Source organism: Dermacentor andersoni, chromosome 1 (genome assembly GCF_023375885.2).
Source record: "Dermacentor andersoni chromosome 1, qqDerAnde1_hic_scaffold, whole genome shotgun sequence".
Classification (NCBI taxonomy): Eukaryota; Metazoa; Arthropoda; class Arachnida; order Ixodida; family Ixodidae; genus Dermacentor; species Dermacentor andersoni.
Genome location: NC_092814.1, coordinates 308,071,262 through 308,088,785, shown reverse-complemented (window position 1 = coordinate 308,088,785; position 17,524 = coordinate 308,071,262). Strand labels below are relative to the sequence as shown.

The 17,524-nt window shown below is 47.5% G+C and overlaps 1 protein-coding gene across 1 annotated transcript in view; it reads right to left on the bottom strand.

Annotated features, from left to right (window-relative positions):
- Positions 1-15,707, bottom strand: part of LOC126548556 (uncharacterized) — a 95,816-nt gene extending 80,109 nt beyond the window's left edge. The window contains exon 1 of the mRNA XM_055063365.2: positions 15,204-15,707. The gene's annotated coding sequence lies outside the window, so the exon portion shown is untranslated. The remainder of the gene's footprint in view (positions 1-15,203) is intronic.
- Between the last annotated feature and the right edge of the window lie 1,817 nt (positions 15,708-17,524).

Sequence of the window (17,524 nt, the reverse complement as noted above, 5' to 3'; positions counted from 1 at the left end):
GCGACTGGATTTCAAAAATCAGGCGTGTACTCATTGATTGACTGAATAAAATAACGGTGACACAAAAAAAAGGAAGAAAAGAAAGAGAAAGGTTCCAGTAAGTTGATGATGACGTGGAAGCACGAACAAGGGAATACAAGTGAAACAGTTCTGATCTCAGAACTGTTAAAAGAGTGCTGATATGACATTTTGGACTTCTTATTTTTTTTAAAAGTCAGATGAAGGTACTGGACCTGGAAACGCTAGCAAAAATATTGACAAGCCTCAAAGGGCCATGAATAATTCACTGTAAATGCTTTTATACGAACACGTGTTGGTTTCGATTCCTAGGCATTGCATGTTTTGCGACGTCGTTAAACATTCAGGAGCGAGGAGGACATCGCGACATTTTTGAACTCGCGCCGGCTTACTCGGTGGTCTGACATGCTGCCGCTCATTGCATGGACCAATGTAATCGCATAGCAGAAGACCAAGCTAGTAGCAACATCTTGCAAACGCCCTGCTGCCACGTGATGACCTTCTGTATCATGACGTCACAGCGCGTACAAAGCCTAGGAAACGAAACCGAAACTGGCTCCAATAATATTTATTACAGTAAGTTATTTAGGGTGCGCTGAGCGGGTCCTGTATTGCAAAGACACAACTTTAGAGGCACGAAGACACTAAGCATTTAATCGCAGCTAAATATTCAGTGTCGCAGAAGAACATTTCCTATAGCACTGAAGCAGGTATATCACTGCGGCATTACATCAGTAGTTTTCTGAGAATCCCGTTGTGTTTCCTGTGTAGCTTCTGCTACTGGCAGGTAAATTACATTGTCACCTTTCACGAATGTTTCCCTTTGCGGGTTTCCACAGAACTGTTTTGTCAGCGTCCCTCACCTTCGAGCTGTTGTTTATTCGGCCTCGTTGTGCAAGCTGCTAGGCTCCTGCTTGCTCATATAGTAAAGAGGCCGTCCCGGAAAAACTGCAGTTCGATCCCTGGACAAGAACAACATTTTCAACCGGGAATCTTTCCTTCTGAAAAACCATCTATGGGTTTCCTTTGCTATAGCTTCGGCTACAGTCTGGTGGATGACGATTTTCCATTTCAGTAGTCGAAAGTAAACGCTTGGTCACTGCGCCTTTTCTGTTGCCACCGGTTTATCGCCGATACATTTTTCACCGTGCTTCTACGCTAGTTGACCCAGCAATGAACGATCATATATTGGCCCCTGTTTTAAAGTGAAGCTCTTCTTTTTTTTTTTTTTTTTTTTTGCTTGCCTACTCTCCCAGGTTTGGCGGGGTTGCTGTCTGCTAGGTCGATCAGTATCTTGGCGGATATATTTGTGGATACATTATCCTATTTTCCCGTCCACTTCAGGAGGAAGGCCTCTCCAAGCAATCTCCAATTATCCCTATTCCGGTCTCGCGCTAGCTGTGTCCATGTTGTGCGTGCAAGTTTCCTAATTTCGTCACCGCACCTAATTTTCTGTAATCCTCGACTTGGGGCGCTTCGCTTTCCTTGGAACCAATTGTTTAATTCTTATGGATCACCGGTTCTCTGCTATGCTCATGGCATGACCTTCACCGCTCTACTTTTTCTTATTAATGTCGACTAGAATATCGGTTAGCCCCGCTTGCTCTCTGATCCAGACAGCACTTTTCCTGACTCTTTAGGTTGCACCTAACATTTTTCGTTCCGTCGCTCGTTTCGCGGTTCTTAACTTGTTCTCAAGCTTCTTTGTTACCCTCCAAGTTTTCTTCCCATCTGTTAGTACCGGTAGAATGCAGTGATTGTGTACTTTTCAACGATAGTGGTGAGCTTCCGGCTGTGATGTGGTAATGCCTGCCGTATCCGCGACAACTCGTTTTTATTCTTCTGCGGATCAGGATCCCGTGTGAGTAATTGACTTTGACAAACGTACTCCCACACAGATTCTCGAGGCTCACTGCCTATTTCGAATTGCTGTTCTCTCGCGAAACCTTTGTCTTCTGCGTATTATTCTTCGACCCTACTAGCACACTTTCTAGGTTAAGGTCCTCAATAATTTGTTTTAATTCGTCCCCAGTGTTGCTGAACAGGACAATGTCATCTGCAAACCGGAGGTTGCGGAGATATCGCCGTTGATCCTCACTCCTAAGCCTTCTTAGTTTGATATCCCGCATACTTCTAAGCATGCAGTGGATAGCATTGGAGAGATCGTGGCTCCTTACCTGACCTCTTTGTTGACAGGTATTTTTTCACTTTTGTTGTGAAAAAATAAGGTCGCTGTAAAGTCTTTGAAGATATTTGCCAAGGCATTTACGTATGGTTCCTGTACACCTTGATCATCCATGACTGCTGGTATCTCAGCTGAATCAGGTGCATTTTCATTATCTCTAAAGGCCATATAGAGAGGTTGGGTGCCCCTCCACAGATTTTTCAATTACCCGAGAGATGACGTGGATGTGATCCACTGTAAAATATCTCTTCTTGAAGCCAGCCAGTTATATTGGTTCATTGAACGCAACTGTCGCCCTAATTCTATTGGAAATTACCTTGGTGAATATTTTATAAAATACCGAAAGCAAGCTATAGGTCTATAATCATCAATTTTTTAACACCTCCCTTCTTATCGATTAGTGTAATGTTGGCATTCTTCTAGCTCTCTGGTACACCTAAAGTCGCGAGGCATTGCGTGTAAAGGGTCGCAAGGTTTTCAACTATAGTATCCGCTCCATCTTTGATAAAATCGACTGTTATTTCATTTTATCCTGCAACGTTTCCTCGGGACATGTCTTGCGAACCCCTTCTAACTTCATTGATAGTTACATAAGGAGCCTCTGTATCATGTTCGTCAGTACTTCCAATGAAGATTGCGTGGTGGCCCTGGGTAGTGTACAGGTAAGTATAGAAGTGATCTGCTGCCTTTAATATAACATCAAAATTGCCGATGATATTGCCCTGGTTATCGTTCACTGCATCCATCTTACCCTGTAATAACCCAACTTTCTTTCTCACTGATTCAATGCTGCTTCTATTTTTCACTGCTTCCTGAATCTTTGCGACGTTATAATTTAGAGTTTCACCTATTTTCTTCTTGTTTATCAGCTTTGACCGTTCACAAATGTTGTACGAAAGACATACGAATGTCATAAGTGCCCCGAATAAAAGTACCAGCGAACGGGCTTATACGCTGATCGACAATGTAGTGAAATTAGGCGCACCTATGTAGTGCGTGAGAAAAAAGAAAAAAAGAATAAAAAAGGAAGAACAAGGAAATCTGCATAAATTCCCAACACAATGTCGGCTCACAAGTGCCTCTACAACTCACCAACCTGCTAAAGTTGTAGTGGATTATATTTTGATTTACCTTATTTCTTTGATTTAGCCATTCGGTATTTCCCACTGGGTGTGCGCTCGTTTTTGGCCAGTTTTCCAGAATGAAAATGTGCCACTGTGACGCAAGCGATTCAGTATCCTTAAATGTTGCTTGACACGTGTCGTACCTTTCCATGCATACACACCTGTCATCCCTATTTTTCCATCGACAACGATCATACACCGCGGTAGTCCTCGTGGCATGGCTTCGTAGACGCCTCGCACTGTGCATCTGCCTGATTTAGAGTTTGCCTTTCGGCCTAGCTTGTGAAGCGGCGTAGTGCATAAAGATAAAAAAATTCACGTGAAAAAAAAAAGTCCTAACCTTTGTGGTGGATAAACATAAACATTGCATGAAATTACACATCGCATAGGATGATAGTAAACGATACTTTACGCTTCGCGGTTAGTTGTAATGCATCTAAATAACCGCTTAGCTTCACGTAGAGGTTTTTCTTTTATTTCTTGATGTGTTTGAAGGAGGGGGGGGGGGGGGGGGATACCTTGACAGGATGAATCAACAAGTGAAAACTACATGCAAAGTTAGCCCAGCCGGGAGGACCACGCCAGTGCGCACAGAAAGCACAAGCCTGCCGTTTCAAGCAAGTCGTTCATTGAACGCGATCAGATTGCCACATGTGGCCCGCGCGAATACGAGCAAAAGAAAAAAAAAAGAAAAGGAGTCGCGACGCCCTTGGCCTCTGCCGCGTCACTCATTCGGGCGACACTGCGCGTCGTACGTGCGGAAAGCGAACGAAGAAACCTCCTCCCACCACCCTTCCCAGCCCGATTCCTGCGAGGATTCTCACGCTTTGTGCACCGGACGACTTTTTTGCGCGGCGCCCGCTCACTCGCACCGCGGCGGTGTCCACGGCCGGGGCAACCACGGCGTGCAACGGTCCGCCGGGTCCCGGCGACGAATGGCGGCTCTGATTCGGGCTGTCGCTGTCCCTGACACGGGCGCAGGAAGGAAGCGAGCAGCCCGAGACTCAGGGCCGCCCTCGTGACGGCAGCTTGATTGGGACTCCGCGGCGATCTTTCCTGCCATTGCACGCCACGGCTCCCCCCTCCCTGCTCTTCCTGTCGCGAAGGGGCTGACGACTTCGGTACCACTGCGTCGCTGTAGCTGCTCACCCTTTCGCTCCACTGAAAGTGAACGCGTTCTTTTGTCTCCTTCCGGGGTATGCACAGCTTACGTGGGCGCTTGATGTGCGGTAGCTCAGTGGATACGGCGCTGCGCTGCCTAGCTCGAGGTCGGCGGGTTGATTCCAGGCCGCGGCGGCCGCATTTCATGGGGGTGACGTGAAAATATTGCTCGTGCACCGTGTGTTGGATGTACGCTAAAGGGGTAGTCAAAATCACTCCGGAGCCGTCTACTACAACCTCGATTCACTACGATCTCCGCTACGAAGCGCACGATTTATTTTGGCACGAGGCGCCGGTGGCACAGGTGAAGAAATTGAATTGAGCCGAATGTACCAAAGAAAATAAACCAATGAACAAACAAAAGTAAATACATATTAAACATGTCCAATGCGAGGACGCTAAATTAGGTTGCATTGAGGGCTTCATAATGTACACGACAAAAATGGCTACCGTACCGCGGCGCTCTCAGGATACGGAAAAGGCTGGGAACACGCACGCACAGGCAGACACGCAAACATGACCGGTGCCCTTGTTAACTTAAATAAGGTTTTATGCAGAAGTGCTTGATTCAAAACACCGCGCTCGCGAGAACACGCACACAGGAGCCACATAAACAAAAATACAAGAGATTCCAGACGAAAGGACGTGCGTGCCCAAATACAAGGCTCGATTGATGTTAAAGGTTCAAGACTCAGCAAGGTTTGGGTACGGGCTAGTTGGTATTCCATGGTATCAATCGTCACTTACAGCGCATACATAGACGAGGGACAAAAAAGGACGATGAAGACAAGCGCTGCTTCGTCGTCCTTTTTTGTCCCTCGTCTATGTATGCGCTATAAGTGACGATTGATATCAAGACTCACATTTAGCAACTTTCAGATATTCCTGATTATTCAGGAGATTGCACCAATACGCTTCACGCAGTGTAACAGTTACTGTGAGTATTATATTTGTTGTAGGGCAAAACAAAAAAATATATGCCTTCGTTAACCTCTCCACGTGTTAACACAGCGATGCTGGCCTTTCCTACCTTGCACAAGAAGCCTTTTGTAAATATAGTTTGTGCCAAGCCAAATTATCTGCATCGTACGTTGCTTCAACAGAGCGGATGGGGACAATGCTTCAAGAAAATAAAAATATTGACGAACGAAAGGGCGTTTCATCGTAAGCTCTTTCCCTAGTTTGGTATTTCAGAATTCGGAAGAAACAAAAAAGAAACAAAAATGATGATGTATAAATCTTGGGTAAGACTGCAGCTCAATAAGTAAGTCGTCTGCAATATTCAATAAAGCTTAACGAAGGCACGTGAACCATCGACATCTCAGTCTTGTGTGCCCTGGTCGTTTTTGGTGCCTTGCGGCTGTAATTCCACTCTGCCAAGCCGTTTGCCAATGGACGACTTCAATATGGGATAGCCGTCGACCGCGGCAACAACATCCGGCTCAAAGCGGAGCTGTTGGCAGCATCGGGTCAACCGCGCTGTCGGCCGCTGTTATTCTCAAATCCACCGCTATCTAGCCACGCGGTAGCAGCGCGCAATTCTCATATAAACCAAATCAACTTTCTGGTATTGCGAAGGCCCTTATGGGAGCCGGTCAGCGACTATACATAATATATTTTCGTTTTTCGAATGGCACGTGGCTTGAGTATTGGAGAAATGCGAGTATAGCGGGGAAAGAAAGAAAAAGAAAACATAGAAGGAAACGGGGGTAGATAACGCTGATGTTCACGACATGGGTGACTACTGCTGAGGAAGATTGTTGCTGTCTTTGCTGGCAAAGCAGAGACGCCGGTGCAAGTGTTTTTCGGGCCGCTTCAGAGGACGACGACGACGACATCACAGCGTTGGCACGTTGGACACAGCAAAGCGGGTCGGAATTTCGCGTATGCTTCCGCTGTTCTTTCGTGTCACCTGAGAGCGGTGCTGCAGAGACAAAAATGCGCGCGTTGCAATATCCACGATTTGTGCTGTCTCGAGCGTCGGGGTGAAGGAAAAAAAAAAGAAAGAAAGACATACCATGTATAGTGAAATAAAGGTAGAGAACGGTTCAAGGGGGGGGGGGGGGGGCAACCGCACTATTTTACAGCACTGCTCATTTTTATTTATTTTCATTTTATTTTTTTCTTAGGAGCCAGGGGTGCCTGGAAGAATGCGCAAGCATTTTCGATATTCACGAAATTTTAGTCTCCTGCACAATTCTTCTTCTGAAGTGCGCCAACTTCCTCTTCGTTTCGATATATATATATATATATATATATATATATATATATATATATATATATATATATATGCCTTTCGCTATATATGTTACATGTATAGGCATTCAATTTTGTGCCTGGAGCTCATATGCCCGCGGTTCGACAGTAGGATCAAACGCTGGCCTCAGGGTTGCGCCTGGAAGAGTGAACGAAGGCGTGGCTGAAGACGCCCTTTTGATGTATTGCCAAAGAAATGCGAAAAAACTGAGCGCGGAGTCAAGCGCGAATCGTATATGATTCGTATATGATGAGAGTAATATGTCTGAAAACACAGACATATAATACTTCACCAATAAACTCAAGTCAGCTGTCGTCAGTCAAAGAACTGTTGAGCGTATTACGGTGTGGGATGACAATGTACAAACGCAAGTTCACATGCATCTCAAAGTTAACATCACAAAAACTCGCAGACATGGATCGTGATCGCAATTTGCGGAGCAACTGAACACCACTCCCTGCATCGTCGTCGTCACGGAAGCTTAGTAACCTATGGAAAGAAATTGCGGACACGTGGCCTTTAGCCAGGTGGATGGCCAATATTGGAGCGTTTTCACTGGAGATACTGAACTGGCGGCGGCTCTCGAATAGTTTCGAAGTTCACAGAGTGATTCCTATAGCTTACACCACTGCATCTGTGCTTTATGATACGTGCTGAACACGGCATATCAACCACAATATAACTTTCGAGGCGCATCATCTGATGAGAGCGTTCGCCCAGCTACGCCGCAAAAGAATTATTAAAAATTCTTGTGCGCCCGTACTCATCTGCTTTATCACTACGCCCACGTCTTCATCGAGGAGAAAGTATTATAGTTTTGCGGACTGGCAGTGCGCGTGCAATGTGGCTACGACATAGCTGCTCGCACTAAGGATACTAATACGAAAGCATTCCAGCTGCAGCATAACGATATGGTACACCTTTATGACGGTACTTGAGCGTGATCTTACAATTCACGAAAAAGAAAAAAACGTTTTGCGCACATTCCTTGAATAACTTACGCAAGAACCGTCTCGCCGCTTAGCGGGCTTACAGAAATTGAGTACTCGCGGTCGATCCACATGAACGGATCAGTAAAAGCCGCTCGAACGATTCTTGGAAGCGAGGCTAGCGCATAGGGAGAGCGCAGTGTTTCACAATGACCTTTAGAGTCCGTGGAGCAGCAGTGGTGAATGCATTTGGATGAAGCCAAGCAGATCCGCGTGAACATAACAAAGTCAATACTTTGGATACGTGACTCTAGGACTCTTTGGCAGTTACTTCATCGATCGTGTCAGAAATGGAAATGGCTGTTGCGAACGGCACCTCCGAATCGGTGCGCCTTTTCGACAAAACGGCTTACATACGATGCGGCTAGCAGTTCTTGAACTTTTGCATGTGGCTTTCCTCGGTGTGATTAAACGCTTGCGATTTGCCTTCTGACCAGGTCGCCGTACACGCAGCTAAGAAAAAAAGTGGACCTCTATTAGTAGGGCACATCTGTTGTGACAGCGTCACATATTCTTTAATGTCTCGTGGTTTCTCTGGATAAAAGTCTTTATTTTTTACCTTTTTATACAACTAACTTCGCTTGTGAAGATACGTTGCGCTGGGTGACAATGAATGGATAGGTCCCTTAATGGATCGACGTACGAAGAAACTAATAGCACAGTGATTTGCTTGTTCTAATTGAATGTGTGTGTTAGTACGACTAACACAATTCTTACAGCGAAGTCAAATCTATTTGTAGTTTCTTTAAGGTTAACGTTGGCGCACTGTGCTTTAAATGAAGTGGATATCTGCAGTTAAGAATAGCAAAGTATGCACAACCATTAAAAATTGGTGGTCAGACAAAACTGCCCCTAAAGCTTTCAGCAAGATATTAAAGCACAGCGTTCATTTCTGACGCCCTGTACAAGAATTATTTGGAACGATAGGGTCGTAAAACATATGGGGCTGTCTTGGTTGCATCGTGCACCTAATGAAATGCTAAGCGTCCCCAGCGAAGAACATCATGTCAGTGGTAGACCTTTGTATACGGCGCATATCATAGCTTACCCCCGACAGGACCTCAAGTTAGCAGGTGAAATTGCTTCTTTGGTGCTGAATTCAGGTAATGCGTGGACCTTCCGGGATCTTGATATTGTTAATACGCTGCGAGAGACATAAGGTGTGCGCACAGAACAATTTCGGGAATCTTGGCGGCATACTTGGATATTCACTGTTGGTTATATAACCGATGTGGCGCAAAAGGAAATGCTGGCACGTACATTTTAGAGACAAGTGCTTCTTAGTGGTGTGGCTTTTGAGAAGTCTAATTATCAGGCATCCAGTGGGGAAAGTTATTTTTTTTTATAATTAACGCTGTTGTTGGTAGAATAATCTCCGAGTGCCGCCTAGAGAAACTGAAGGTGCTGATATTAGCCTCCCACCCTCGGATGTACATCGTCTTTACGCACGAAAAACAACAAAAACAACAACAAAAAACTGTCGTTATGAACGTAACAACATTACGTTTGTAAAGAGTAACTGCTGTTAGCTCTAACTCCTCACATATAGCACCCGAATGAAAAAACCTCAAATGGGCGAATAAAAAGTACGTCACATACCTTGAATAAAGCTGGTAAAGACTGCCTAGTGTAAAGGCATGAACGCTTTGAAGTTTGTTGCTCGAACATTTCCATAAGGCCTTTCTTATTTTTTGGAACGAGGAAGACTATTAAGTGACCATTTTTCTCTACCCGGTTGAGAATTCGTCCTCCTGAGGCGAATTATTGAATCTTATATGGAATGGTGAAGATCTATGTGTTATCTTAATTCGATAAAAGGTTCATTCCTTCATTCACATCACGACAATCCGTTCGCAATTGACGAGACAGAGATGGGTCAGTGATATTAAACACTGAGGTCAAACGCAGAAGAAAAAAATGTCATAGCCCTTCCACTCTGGCAAGAAGGATGTCCAGTGAAGTTGCGTATGTGGGCCCCTTAATGGCGAACTGCACCTCCGCCGCGGGTCGGCCCAGTATTGCACTATCTTCGGTATCGGCCCACGTATGGGGAGTGCTTAACGACTGCTTCATCTCCAACGCGGGTCGGCCCGGTATTGCCAATCTTGGCACATTGCCAAGATTGTAACTGCACGCCTAAGTTAGATGAATGCGCGATATTGTACAGACACAAGAATGAAGATAAGCGTCTTATGGTAGAGGCATGGCATATCTATAATGGTGGAAGTGCGTGCGTGAGTCAGCCTTCGCTTACTTTACATAAGGAAGAGATTAAGTGTCTTAACAGTTATCTCTCACGTAAACCGGCACATGTACCCGATGAACACGTGGTGATACCACTCCAGAGCTTGCGCAGATGAGTTTTGTGTCTTTCTTTTTTTCGCCTCAGTGCTCCGTTCAGTTGATAGTCGGCGTTCGTGTTGTCCACTTCTCTTCTCTTGTGTCCTGTCTGCACGCCTCACCTTTTCTTGCATAATGATTCGGGATCGGCCCAGGTATGGGGAGTGCTTAACGCCTGCTTCATCTCCAACGCCGGTCGGCCCGGCATTGTACTATCTTCGGGGTCGGCCCACGTATGGGGAGCCCTTAACGCCTGCTTCACCTCTGCCGCGGGTCGGGCTGGCATTGTACTATCTTCGGGATAGGGCCACGTATGGGGAGTTTTTTCTTACCACGCCAACGACACGAAAATTTCCTTGGACGGTGGAGGTATACAGCTTCGCTGTAAAAGAAAAAAAAAGAAACGAGTTCCTCCGTGAGAGGCTTATGTTTCTGAGAAATTATTGCGTCTCGCCAATCTGTTTGTGCGGTTTTACGGCCACGGAAAGGACTTATGAATACTCAGCCCCAGTTCATGGCTATGCAGGGTAGGAAAGTTACAGATATGGTCCGGCCAGTCGTCAAATCTCCGTGACTAGCGGGAGAGAGATATATATATAGCGAAGTGAGGAAAGGCGGGGAGGTCAACCCGACGAGCGTCCGGTTTGCTACCCTACAGTGGCGGTGAGGGAAAGGGGGAATAGAAAGAAGGAAAGATGAAGGAAGTGATGACTGTGTGTGCAGGGAAGCACTGTGACACCAAAGTTCCATGGCTGGTGGTCTGCGTTAAACACATGTGGGACGACCAAAGAGCCAGTGATCGTAGCGCGAATAGGAGGCTGCGGGTGAGCTATGGAGGTTACTCGAGACTTGCAAGCACCGGATTAAGAGCATCCAGCACTTGCACTTCACTTCGCGCTGACGGAGTACGCAACTTGCTGAAAAGTACACGAAGGGGGTTTATGAGGGACTGAACATCACAACCACTTGATGTTTTTGGGAAAATTTATCGGGAGTCGGCGCTGTGGACTCTACTGCGGTGCGCTGTATCCTTTGATGTGACTGTGGCTCCGGCTGTGGCTCCGGCTGTGGCATCAGCTGTGGCATCGGCTGTGGCATCGTTCGTGGCTCCGGCTTCGCCTGTGCCATCAGCTGTGGCTTCAGCTGTGGTGGGGGCTGTCGCTTTGGTAGCGTGGGCCAAATTTCAGTATTGGCGTTGTGCGGCACGACCTTAGACTCGACTCCGTCAGGCCTAGGGGGCAGGGGAGGAGGAGTTGTTGGATGTAGCGCGCTCTTCACGACGGCATCAGCGTTCTTTGAAATGCGACGTCGCCGGGAACGTCGCTTTCTAAAGGCCGCAACAGCTTCCCGATGAGACGAACGGTCTCTCGCCATCTGCTTCAAGACCTCCCTTTCCGTCCTCATTTTGGGACAGTTCTTTGAGTTAATCATGGGACCCAATGCAATTGGGGCATTTTAGAACCGTGGCTACACAGGAATCTGCAGCGCGGGACTCTGCGCAGCTCGAGTAAACTCTCGTGTTCTCGCACAAAGCGCTTACGTGCCCCAGCCTCATGCAATTGCGGCATTGGAGTGGCCTTCGGATAAATGGTCGTACGGGGTGTCTAAAGTGACCCACCTTGACGTGTGAGGGAAGATAGTCGCCCTTGAAAGTTACCTTCCCACAGCGCGATGCGCCGATTCGAGACACGTGAGCTATGGCAAAGCCATCAACGGCTGGCTTCACTAGTATAGGCAAGTCAGCGCTGGAGATGGAGACATCCACGTCGTAGATGACACCAGTAGTGGCGTCACTGTCCAGAGGAATATGTGGGCGGACCTTCATGCCGCCAAGTTCCGTAAGTTTGCTCAAATTTCGCAGCGCAGTCTCATGTACAACGGCAATAGCCAAGGCATTTTTTCGTGTATTGACTCTGACGTCTGTGACTTGATTTGGCGTCACTGCTTCAAGGAGCACCGAGAAAGACTGTCGGTTGAGTCGCCTCAGGTTGTCGGTAGCGAGTTCCGGTACAAATAGAATCGTACTGACTGAAGTATTCCGAGTTGGTCCTACAGTCGACGTGCTTGAAGACAGGCGGGCCCTGGTGATTCTTCGTTTCGCCTTGCGGCTCCTCACAAGCTGAAAGTCGTCATCGGAAAAGTCCTCACTGCTGAGCGAGTAGACAATGGTATCGTCGCGGTCGGTGTCGCTCTGGAGGCCAGTCCACTTCCTAGACGCAGCCACCATTGAGGCTGCCATCCCCAGCAGAGGCGTGGGGACGTCAAGCAGCATCCGTGCCACAACCCATGGAGGCTCCTCCGGGATATACAGAGAGATCAGGTGAATATAGTTGAGCTAGAAAAATAGCGTTCTTACTCGCAGTCACTTCGTCTTCGTCCGTGACTGCCGGGCAACGCGGCGTGCCAAAAAAGACCCAGCACTCGATCACTTAACAAACCATTGTTGCGAACATATATAAATGAACTACACGTCCATGTGTTCCCTACGCAAACTGGTTTCAACTGCGCGGGAAGAAAAGTAGCTCTGCTGGTTGAAGATTAAGTAAAACAAAGGAGAAGAGAAGGAACCAGCCCTTCCACTCTTCTAGTATAAAGCCGATATCAAAGCTAAAATAAAATGTGCATATCAGTCTGGACTCACCCCCCCCCCCCCAAAAAAAAGAAAAGAAACTTAAGAAGAAAGTGTTCGCGCCACACGGAGATGGGTAATATTAAACTCACATGATTCGCGTTTCTTTCGAATGCATTTGTAAACTCTACTCGTCTCCAACATGTATTCTCTGGCCTACAGAAAGCTTTCGTTTGCTTTCGCTATGCCTGAAGTTCCCCTTTACACTTCCTAAGACGGTACACCCTAGTTTATCTGAGGTCTGCGACGTTACTGAACGCTGTGATTGACACCAGCGGTCAGCATGTGACGCGCGTGCCGTTATATGCACCTTTGGACAGCAGATACCGATATACCGGAAATGCAGCATGCTTAATGTCGCCCTTATAATAAAGACCGTCCAAGGTGGAATCCGGGTGGAGGGCACTTGTTTACTTGTATCAAAGCGCGTGTAACCTGCAACATATATATATATATATATATATATATATATATATATATATATATATATATATATATATATACATATAATTTGCAGAAACTGGCTTCTCCCCAGAGCAATTCTCGCTGCAAAAAAGACAACTTGCAACTTGCATTTTCGAAACTTTGTCCACATTCGCACATTCCCTGTAATGCACGTGCCACAGTTTAACCGTTAAGTCTGAGCAGATGTAAATTTACTGGCACAACAGCGAGTGAGGTCGTAGACTGTATCATGACAAGTGATACGGATGTGGTCACCAGGTACTTTTCAGCATTCTTAGGTATATGTGCGTTCAAATTGTGTTTAGACAACCTGTTTTCTGACGAAAGCTGAACACCTTGTTGTGGTGGGCTAACGGATTATGATTGAGTAGTTGGACTGGGTGTAACGGAATGGAGTGCAGATAAACACATTTGAAATGTTGTCCTTTCTGCGCATTATATTAAAATGTGGAGAATAGCAAGTTTATCAGAATAAAGACCATGCAGGTTAGGTGCTGGGTGACATGCCTTCATTTTCTCTAAGCAACCCTTGCCGCTGCAATGGTGGCGTATGGTAGAATGTATATGTTACCCACTAAAAAAAATTATTTACAAAAATGGGCTTCGCCCCATAAAACGTCTTATTGTAAATAAGCCAGCTTTCAAGGGGAGTCTACAATAGTAATTGACATCGAAAAGTTATGACCGTCTGCGTTTTACCCATAAAAGACACGCGTACAGCTCTGCTTCTATAAATTCGGGGGAACATTCACACATATAAGAGAATGCATGCATTGCAAAGGAGATGCTTAGGCTGCTTGGTATTTAATGGAAAATATTTGTCGTGCTACGGAGCAACAACAATCTAGAGGAAAACGCTATATGAATAAAAAGCGATATTAAGGTACTGAGGCGTGATTAGTGGGCTATTCTGCGCAAACAGTTTACATGAAAAAAGAACTACACCAGATCTAATTACGTTAGTGCAGCTAGGCAGAACTTTCTTTCATTAACCTCACCATTTTTCCTCTCTGTATTCTCTATTCTAGTGACAGACGTTCATTTGTACATGCCGTAAATGAAGCGTGAACACATTACTCGCTCCAATGACGCTGATGTGGCCGTGATTAATAAATTGTACTTCGCCCGCTACCGTAATCCACTTCATGGCACTTTTATATATGATTGCGATAAGCAGAAAAAAGAAACAGGAGTAAGCGGAATCCTGCGCATCAAAAAGCACAAAGAGAAGCGAAATGAGTTCTTCTCTTTGAAGCATAATATCTTATAGTAGTTCACTATGTGCTGTCAAAGCTTGTCGCTCTAGCAAACACAGGCGAGTTTAACCACGAACGAATCTGGCGCCTCTTGAGCAGCCGACGAAATGAAGTACAGAATCGCGTAGTAACGTGTCCGTCCATTTATGTTGCCTTCTCTACAAGGCGTCTCATTGTGCAGGTGAAATATCAACGTGAACATTACGCCGATATTTTATGGCAACGTGTATCGTTTCTCCTAGAGCATCCACATTCAGTTGAGTTCCAATGAGTCACTTGCAGCAAAAAAGAAAATAAATAAATGAATGAATAGAAAGCGAAAGGAAAACGAAGTGGCTGGTGCAAGATCGGCGGTGTTAAAGGAGCACGCGGATCTAGCCTGGCAGATAGGACTTGGTGTTATCTCAAGTAAAATATGCTGGAGATGACACACGCACAGAAACACACAAACGAGAAAAAAAAAAGAGAAATAGTGAAACCAGGGATGCAATTTTTTCTTCCTGCCTTGAAAAAGGTGCAGCAGCGAGTACGTCATTGTTCAAGTAGAAAAAGAAAACCAGTTGCATAGGAATGAAAGCAAGAAAAAGAATAGAAAAAGAAAAGAAGCGCTTAACTATCGTAGATCACGGCGAAACGCGTCTCAGAAGCAGGAAACGTCCTAGAAGAGCGCGCGGAGAAACGAGAGGAAGAAAAAGATCGCCGCGGCAATCTTTTTCCTCCGCTGGCACACGCACGAACACACTGACGACGGCGACGGGCGTCCGTCGACCGGGGCTCACCTTTGACGAGGACGGCGAGTCTCGCCCTGTGACCGCCGACGACGAGGACGACGTCGAGGAAAGATCCACCGTAGCGACCGAAGCTGACTCTGGTCCAGAAACAGCAGCAGCAGCCGCCGGCAGAAGAGCGAGCGGGGAGTACGGCAGACCAGGCGAGGAAGCCAGCGGCTTGAGGGGAAGGAGCAAGCGAGGACCTCGCCAGCACAACGCGCACACGCGCCCCTGAGAGCACGGAACGACAGCGGCGCCGCCGCGCTCCCTCGTGCTGTTCCCACAGTGGCGGAGCGAAGGAGCGTGTAGCGGGCGGCCGCGACGACGATCCCGCTGTCGATCAGCAGTTGAGCCGAGGCGTCACAGGCGGCAGCGCAACCGCGACGAGAGGAACACGTCGACTCGCCGCTTTCGCTTCGCGCCACCGACAAACCTAGCGCTCGGGCCTCTTTCTCTCCTTCCCCCCACGCTGTGGAGCGAGCGCGCGCACGCGTGCGCGAGACAGAAAGAAGCAAAGCTGTTCTCGCACACCTCCCCACTTTCTACCGCCGCGCTCAGCCTACCATCACGCAGAGTGTGACACGCGCGGTAGCAGCCGGGCGCGCCACCGAAGCGCCCTCATTGGTCGGTCGGTGTGCGGGAAAGCGCCGCGGTCACTGAGGGAAGCGCAAATACAAAAGACGAAGGAGGGAAGCAAATGCCGGCGAAGGAAAGAAATACGAAAAGTGACCGGACGGGAGAGGCACGAGGAAAAGAGAGGCGTGGTGGAGAGATGGGCCCGAGAAAGGTTACAGCAAGTGTGCTTAGAGGAAGAGAAAGGGAATGGCATAAAAATAAACGAAGGGACAACCCGAGGAAGTATCACTATAAGCGGCTGCTCCGCTTAGAAAGCGACCGCGAAATGTCGCACAGTGTACTTTGGAAACGCGAACAATGTCTCGGCAAACGCCGAGATCGAAAAAAAAAGAGGGGTTGAAAGTGGATTGAGGAGGAATAAAGGGAACAAAAACTGCGGAAATGAGGTATGGCGGGAACGCGTAAGCTTTGCGGGGAGAAGCAGCGATATTGCGAAAGCAGATGCCTTATAAGCGGCGACGCCGCATAAGAGGCGTCTGGGAAACGTCGCATATAGTGTTATGGGAATGTGAAGAGTGTATCGAGATGAGGAGGAGAGAAGGGCAGACACAAGGTTCAGAGGGAAGCGAAAAGGAAAAAAAAGGGAGGTAGAAGACGGCGCTCGAGTCGGCAAGCAAGCGAGAAAGGCGGTGGTCTGGCTTTCTTTTTGTTCTCGCGGTCCTTTTATGCGGGGGCCTTCCTTCTTTAGTTTTTCTCTTTTTCTTTCCAATGCTCCCCATTTCCTGGAGGATGAAGCGCGCGAGAGAGAAGCTCTGGAGTCGAGTTTCAGATTGCAGGAGGCGCCTTCTCTGTTGCGTCTTCCCTTTCGCTTCTTTTCCGTTTCGCTTTCTCGCGCTTGCGAAGCGTCACGAGGAAGAGTGGTCGAGGGCCTGGCCTCCTTTATTTTTGCTTTCCCTTTTTTGGTGCTCCTTTCTTTTTTCTCTCTCTTTCCCTACAAAGCAGCAGGAATGGATCGCGGCTGCTTGGGGAAAAGAACGTGTTTTTGTTTTCCCCACTGTAAGTTGGAACGTAGGGAGAAGAGGTACACCGGCGGGGCTCCCTGCCACGGTAGCTAAGTCGGGCTCTATATAGTAGCGTGGGCGGTTTCCCCTCGGCTGGAGAGCAGGTTGCGAGCAGCGTGTGCCTGCCTCAGTTTCCCGATGAAGGCACGCTCGCGTACTCTTGCTTCTCCGTTGAGGAGGGAGGGCCGCGACATCGGGTCCCTTCGTTGTCGGGCACCGCTGGGCTCCGAGATCGAGAAGGCGCGAGAAAATGGTGCGTGGGGATTGCCTCTTTATGTACTACTGTGTCGGTTTCGGGCAAAGTTGACCGAACCGTGAGCCTCTACCGGGCACTTCTTCTCTCTCTCTCTCGACGTGTGTGTGTTTCATCTAAGAAGAAAAGAAAGGCTCGAGAGGGGGCGTATGTGAGACTCTGTCGGGAAAGAGGAGGGAACAGAGGGAACAGTAGAGCCTCCCGGCTCTACTGTTCGTCCCCGCCGCTTTGTTTGTTTTGATTTCGGGGTGGTCTCCGAGCACCCGAGAAGAGAGGGAGATAAAAAGAAGAAGGCGTTCTTTCTTAAGCCGAGACAAAAAGAGAAGACCACGGACAAGGTGAAGGGTGCACATAGGGGGCCGCCAGGATGAAGGGGGGGGGGGGTCGCTCTGATGCTGGGATTGAGGGAGCATTATAGGGTTCTAAGTGAAGGAGCAGTG